Raw genomic sequence first — 7,634 nt, forward strand, 5'->3', positions numbered from 1 at the left:
GCCAGGCGATCTAGGAACCCTCCCCCTCGCCGCTGGCTTCTTCCCGCGTCTCCGCCTTCACGCTAAGTCTGGCCGCAGTCTTCTGGACCCAAGCGGGAGCCGGAGGAGGCAGCTGAGGGGCCTGCAGCTCAGGAAGAACCTCCAGACCCCTATCCCCCTTTTTAACTCAGTGGAACCCTATCCCACTGGTCCCGGGACGTTTCAGTTCTTGGACAATATGGATCCGAGCGTGTTTGGGGCCTGACAACTGGGTTCTCGGGAGAACCAGCTCCCGGCTCCCCTGGCCTCCGGAACCCTCCAGTCCATCCACCATACCCTTCCTGAACCCCGGGCAGAAATCGCGGCCTTGTTCGTGAGGTTTCACGTTTTCTGGATGTCGTGAGGAACTCACCTCAGGAAAAGGAACTCTCAATTCTTTTCACAGGGCGCCCAGCCCGGGACAGCGCGGAAGAAGCCGCCGCAGCAGCCACCCCACCACCTTCTGGCCTCAAGCCGCACCTCGGGGGCCCCGGAATCTGCCCCTTTGCCCAACCACCGCGGCAGAGGCCGCTCAGACCAGAAGGGCGGGTCTCAGCGCAGGGCGACCAGCTTTCCTCGCCTTCTCCAGACTTGAGGGTCAAGTTCCTGCAGGCCCTGTCGGGACCTAGGGGACACTGCCTTAAATTGGAGCTGGCTGCTCAGCCCGAGCCTGTCCCCGAGGGGGCACGCCGGCCATCCCGGGAACGCTGTGGCCGTCTGGACTCCCCCGAGCTTCACCTTCCAACCGCGTTCGCGGAGCAGCCAGCGACTCTGCTGCGGCCAGTTTCCATATCGTGCGCTAATTCCCTGGGGTGACAGGCGGTTGGCGATGAGAACCAGTACTCCGCCAACTCTGCCACTTGGGCCTTCGTAGGCCGCGGGAAAACGCTGCGCCGAGGCCTCGCAGGGCGCTGGCGATGGTGGGGCGGCGGGGTTGGGACCCCGAGAGAGCACCGCAGGGAGGGGACCGCAGCGCGCTCAGCTTCTTCGTCGCCGCCGGGCACAGCCGGGCCCTTGGAGCCCGAAGGCCAGGGTCTGTGCGCCTCGCGGCTCTGCGGGGACTCCAGGCCGGGTCTTGGGAGCGGCCCGCCTGAGCGCCTGGAGCGGTGCTTCAGGAGAGCGCTCCCGGCGCCCTGGCCGCTACAAAGCTGGTTAAAGTCTATTTTCCACTCGACTGCGCTGAAAAGCCCCCGCGCGCCTCGGTTCCGGCTTCTTTGGGCTGGGGGCGGGGGGCACCAGGAGGGGAGGTGAGGCGATCGCACCCTGCAGCCCTTCGGGTCCGGGGCAGCCCAGGCCAAGCACCGCGGAGGCGCCCCAGAAACGTGTGCGGCTCCTTGGCCAGCGCCCGGGTCTCTTTCTCGGCCTCATCCAATGTGTCTGCCTCTCTGTGCTGGCCTCTCCCTCCCTTCCGGTGTCTGTCTCTATCTACCACTCCCTGCCTCCCTGCTCCCCACCCTCGACTTTTCCCTCTCCTTATTTCTTCCTCACTCCTCGATGGCAGTGGGTTTGGTTTTTTTTTTTTTCCTCCTTTGCCCCATCCTCAGTCCTGGAAAAAGGAAAGCGCAGCTGAATGGGAACAAGGACCTGACCAGGCCCTATCACCAAGGAAGGGAGTGAGAAGCTGGTCAGAGGCACAGAAGGAGAGAAAACGGAAAACGGAAGGAGATGGCAGGGGATTTTGTTGGAGCAAGGTTCTCGCAGCGACAGCGGTTCCGTTGTATAAACATTGTCGGGGCCTGTGCTCCTCAGCTACAGACCGCGTCCTGTGGCTGCGACGGAGAAGTCAGGAAGCAGAGCAAGCTGAACCCGGCCGCAGGGCCGTGCGTGCTGGCCCGGGGGCGAGCCCCACCTGCCAGCAGCGCAGGCACGGTCTCCTCTCCAAGGCACTAGGGCATGGAGAGGAGCTTGGTATCTACTCGACCATTCCTAGACTTAACACTAACCGCATCGCCTTTCACTAGTGTGGTTATGGGAACACCCGTTTTTATCTAAATCGATAGACCTTAATATATAACAACACCTACCCTTGTTGCGTTGCTTTCGAAATACTTTGACATTCAACTAGACGTCTGTCATTAATTCCATCTTACAGGTAAAGAAACAGACCGCAGGGGATCAGTGGCTTCGGTCTGGTCACGGTCTGGGTTGGTCTTTAACAGAGTTGGGACAGCCCGTAGGTAAATCTGGCCATCCCATTCCACCCCACCTTTGCCACGGCAGCCTGCAGACTCTTCCCAGACAGGGAGTAGCCTGGAATGGGGATGGCATGCTAGGATGCTCTGCATGAAGGGGGATGCTGGGGTGCGCTGGATGAGGGGAGTTGCAACTCCTCCACCTTCATCCTCCCCTCGGCTTTCCCTCACCCACGCCGCTTTCTTTCTCCAACGCCCCTTTCTCCCATTTCCTCTCCAGTATTCCCTAATCTTCCTCCTTATCTTTCCCTGCAGGTATTTATCTCTTACCAGCATTTTCCTCTATCTCCGCCCTTCTTAGGGCCTCTTCCCCTTCTCTCCCTTCCTCTGCAAGGGGTTATGAGAAGAATATGCCACCCTCAGGGATCTCTAAGCCCACCACTGTGTTCTAGATCCAATAACAATGCCCTGCTCTCCTTAATCTCTTCCTGCGCCCTCTCCTCTGTCCTCCCAAGCTCTCACATTTCTGGCTAGTCTACCCCTAGCTGATCTCTCCAGGCCAGGTCTGGGTCAGCTAGCCAGCCAACTTACCCAAACCCTGTGCCCCTCTGCCCCACCTTCTGTTCCCAACTCTCCTTCTCCTTCATTCTTTCCTCCCTCCCAGGCTGCTGAGCTGTGCCAGAGACCCGAGGCTGACAGCAACTCTGGCTGACGGTAGCGCCCTACCATCCCAAACCACCTCTGGGCTTCTTACTCTACTTTCCACACCTGCCCCTCCCCCTTCCCAGATTTCTCACCTCACTTTCTGCGGAGGATCTGGTTCCACACCATTTCCCCTCCCTCATCCATCCCTAGATAACCTGAGCTCAAATCCTGGCTCTTCCATTTACTAGTGGTGACACCTGGGGCAAATGACCTTGCCTCCACTTGCATATCTGTGAAATGGCAAGCATTATACTGGATCCCTGTGAGGATTAAATGAGAGAACATTTGTGCTGCAAAGGACCAATGCCTGACTTCTAAGAGGCACCCAGGAAGTGTTATTGTCTTTGCCTTTGTCATTGCAGGAAATTTGGAGTTTCCTCTCAAGTACTCACTCTCCCTCATGCTCCACACCCAACCAGTCTCTCAGTCTTGTACTTAAGTATTTCTCAGGTCTGTATCCTCTCGCTTTTTGTTTCTTTGCCTGGCTATCTTCATCCTTCACAACTCAGTTCAGTGCGCTAATTCCCTGGTTAGTAAAGAGAACCTGCTCCCTGGGAGCCCACCCCTACCCCAACACTCTGCCATAGCACTCACCTGCAGGGTGGAGTTCTCCCTGCCTGTCTGTCTCCCTCAACAGGCCACGACCCCGCCCCCCAGAGCTGGGAAGCTGTGGTGTCCATCACAACCCCAGTCCAGGCCCAGGCAATGTTTATCCAGCAGAACCCCTGCTCTCGTGGGAAGCTTGGTTCAAGACCACCCTCTGTCCATCTCCCTTTTACCCTTTAGCCCCCTCTTTCTGCTTCGACCTTCATGTTCCCCCACCCTACAAAAATTTCATGTCCTCAAATCTCCCTCAATATGTTGGCTTTTGCTTTTCATCTTCACCACCAAATTTTGTGAATAGTTTTCACTCTCTTTCCAACAACCTCGCAACCTAGCTTCCCCTGCCCCCCCCCCCCCACCACATTAGGAAAACGGCTTGCAAAATTTCGGAAACTTTTATTATGGTTGGTATTATTTCAACAGCGACATGTGCATAAATGGGGATAATAAGCACAGTTATTGTGAGATTGAATGAGTTGTAATTCCCGTCCAATGGGCTTAGAGCAGTGCCTGGTGTGGTAGTAAGCATTTGATAAATGTTAGCTGCTATTATTTTATAGATCTGTGCTGTCCAGTAAGGAAACCAGGACTACATGTGGCTATTGGATGCTAAAAATGTGGCTGGTCTGAACTGAGATGTTCCCTAAGTGTAAAATACACACCAGATATGAAAAGCTTAGTGTTAAAAACAAAAGTAAAATATATCTTTAATGCTGTCTATATTGATTATTGATTATATATTGTAATTATAACATTTTGATATACTGGGTTAAATAAAATAGATTATTAAGGTTATTTTTACTTTTTTTTACCTTTTGATGTGACTATTAGAAAAGTTTTAATTACATGTGTGCCTCACTATTGGACAGAGTTGGTCTAGAAAGTACAGATAATTCAGAAAGTACAGATAATCCAAAAGAGAGGGGACTGCAGGTGTGTGGTGGGGGAGGAGAACAGGCCTTAGCATTATCTAATCCAGCCCTCCAAATCAGCCACCACGAAATTCTTGCAGTACATCTTTCCAATTGTTTCTATGTGTATTTCCCTTTTTAAAAAGGGAGGGGGAACAATACTGTACATAGTGTACACACATACAGGTACATAGTTTTGTAACCTGCTCCTTTATCTTTACAATCAAACTCAAGCATCTTTGAATCTCACTACATATTCTCCTTTATCGTTGGGTATTTATGCTGTTTACAGGCTTACACTCTTTTAAACAAAATTTTGACAAGCGGTCCCGTAGTATCTTATTGCATGTCCATAAGTATTTCTTTTCTAGAGAAATTTCTAGAAGTGTAATTTCCAGACATGCAGTGTTCTAATTTGTTTTGATGTATGTCACCAATTTGGCTTCTAGAAAGGTGGTACTAATTTACTCTAACACCAGCAGAGTTTGAGAGTTTCTCTTTGTCCTCTGAAATATTAATCAAAACTCATTATTTACAAATTCCGCTCTTTTGTTGTTGTTGTTAGGTGCTGTCGTGTTGATTCGGACTCATAGCGACCCTATGCACAACAGAATGAAACACTGCCCAGTCCTGTGCCGTCCTCACAATTGTTGCTATGCTGGAGCCCATTGTTGCAGCCACTGTGTCAAGCCATTTAGTTGAAGGTTTCCTTCTTTTTCGCTCACCCTCCACTTTACCAAGCATGAAGTCCTTCTCCAGGGACTGATCCTTCCTGATAACATGTCCAATATACGTGAGATGGGTCACACCATCCTTGCTTCTAAGGAGCAACCTGGCTGTACTTCTCCCAAGACAGATTTGTTCATGCTTCTGGCGGTCCATGATGTATTTAATATTCTTTGCCAACACCACAATTCAAAGGCGTCAGTTCTTCTTTGGTCTTCCTTATTCATTGTCCAGCTTTTGCATGGATATGAGGTGATTGAAAGCTCCATGGCTTGGGTCAGGTGCACCTTAGTTCTCAAGGTGACATCTTTGCTCTTCAACACTTTAAAGAGGTCTTTTGCAGCAGATTTGCCCAGTGCAATGTATCTATTGAATTCTTGACTTCTGCTTCCATGGCTGTTGATTGTGGATCCAAATAAAATGAAATCCTTGACAACTTCAGTCTTTTCTCTGTTTATCATGATGTTGTTTATTGGTCCAGTTGTGAGGCTAGTTGCTTTCTTTATGTTGAGGTGCAATCCATACTGAAGGCTGTGGTCTTTGATCTTCATCAGTAAGGGCTTGAAGTCCTCTTCACTTTCAGCAATGTTGTGTCATCTGCATAACACAAGTTGGTAACGAGTCTTCCTCCAATCCTGATGTCCCATTCTTCATCATATAGTCCAGCTTCTCAGATTATTTGCTCAGCATATAATTGAATAGGTATGAATAGATTGAATAGGTATGGTGAAAAGGTACGACCCTGAAACACACCTTTCCTGACTTTAAACCACACAGTATCCCCTTGTTCAATTCAAAAGACTGCCCCTTGATCCATGTATAGATTCCTCATGAGCATATGTTCTGGAATTCCCATTCTCTGCAATGTTATCCATAATTTGTTATGATCCACACGGTTGAATGCCTTAGCATAGTCAATAAAACACAGGTAAACATCTTTCTGGTATTCTCTGCCTTCAGCCAGGATCCATCTGACATCAGCAATGATATCGCTTGTTCCATATCCTCTTCTAAATCTGGCTTGAATTTCTGGCAGGTCCCTCTCGTGACACAGCTGCAAGCGATTTTGAATGATCTTCAGCAAAGTTTTGCTGGCATGTGATATTAATGATATTGTTCTATAATTTCCACATTCGACTGGGTCACCTTTCTTGGGAATAGGCATAATTATGGATCTCTTCCAGTCGGTTGGCCAGGCAACTGTCTTCCAAATTTCTTGGCATAGACAAGTGAGCACTTCCAGGGCTGCATCTGTTTGTTAAACATCTCAATTGGTATTGCATCAATTCCCAGAGCCTTGTTTTTCACCAAAACCTTCAGTGCAGCTTGGACTTCTTCCTTCATTACCATCGGTTCCTGATCATACATTACCTCCTGAGTTGGCTGAGTGTCAACCAATTCTTTTTGATGTAGTGTCTCTGTGTATTCCTTCCATCTTCTTTTGATATTTCCTGCCTTGTTTAATATTTTGCCCATAGAATCCTTCAGTATTGCAACTGGAGGCTTGATTTTTTTTCTTCAGTTCTTTCAGCTTGAGAAATGCTAAGCATGTTCTTTCCTTTTGATTTTCTATCTCCAGGTCTTTGCACATGTCATTATAATACTTTACTTTGTCTTCTCGAACTGCTCTTTGAAATCTTCTGTTCAGCTCTTTTACTTCATCATGTTTTTCTTTTTGCTTTAGCTACACAACATTCAAGAGCAAGTTTCAGAGTCTCTTCTGACATCCATTTAGGTCTTTTTTTCTCTCCTGTCTTTTTAATGACCCCTTGCTTTCTTCACATATGATGTCCTTGATGTCATTCTATCTATCAATCAATCAATCAGACTATCTATCTTGCACCTATCTATTTATTGCTATCCACTCCCAATATCTGGATGCAGATCTCTCATGGGTTTGTAATGCCAACCTTGTATTTTTCCCTAGATCAAATCACTAATTTCCAAATGCCTATGAGATACCTTCCTGGGGGCCCCACAGCAATTTAGATGCTCACCATACTCCAAAATTGAGCTCAATATCTTCCCCACCAAATCTGTGACTGTCTCTGGCTTTCTTTTTTTGATAATAGCCCCATCTTTCTCCAAAATACCCAGGTTCAAGAGGCATCTGTGATATTTTCCTTTCTCAAGGTCGCTGCCCTTTGCGTCCAATCAATCTTTGCATCCTTTCCTTCTCTCTCCTTTTTTTTCTGTTCTGCTGCTGCCCTTATTTGGGCTCTTGCTACAGTTTCTCTGATTCTCTTCAGATACTCTCTGTGGTAAGTCCTCTACAATTCATCCTAGACATGGCTGCCATTTTTCTACAATACAACTCTACCCTATGAAAAATTTTTCACACAACTATGGGCCCTGGGGCATTTTCTGTACTTCTCTGTGACTTGGTTTTTTATCTGCAATCTGGGGGTCATAATAGTACCTATTCTGGAAGGTTGTTAAGAGAACTAAAATGAGGCAATTCATGTAGAGCTCCTAGCAGATAGGAAGCACTCAGTAAGCATTAATTATTAGTATCACTACATGCAATAAAGCTCAAACT

This window comes from Elephas maximus, chromosome 17, assembly GCF_024166365.1.
Source record: "Elephas maximus indicus isolate mEleMax1 chromosome 17, mEleMax1 primary haplotype, whole genome shotgun sequence".
Lineage (NCBI taxonomy): Eukaryota > Metazoa > Chordata > Mammalia > Proboscidea > Elephantidae > Elephas > Elephas maximus.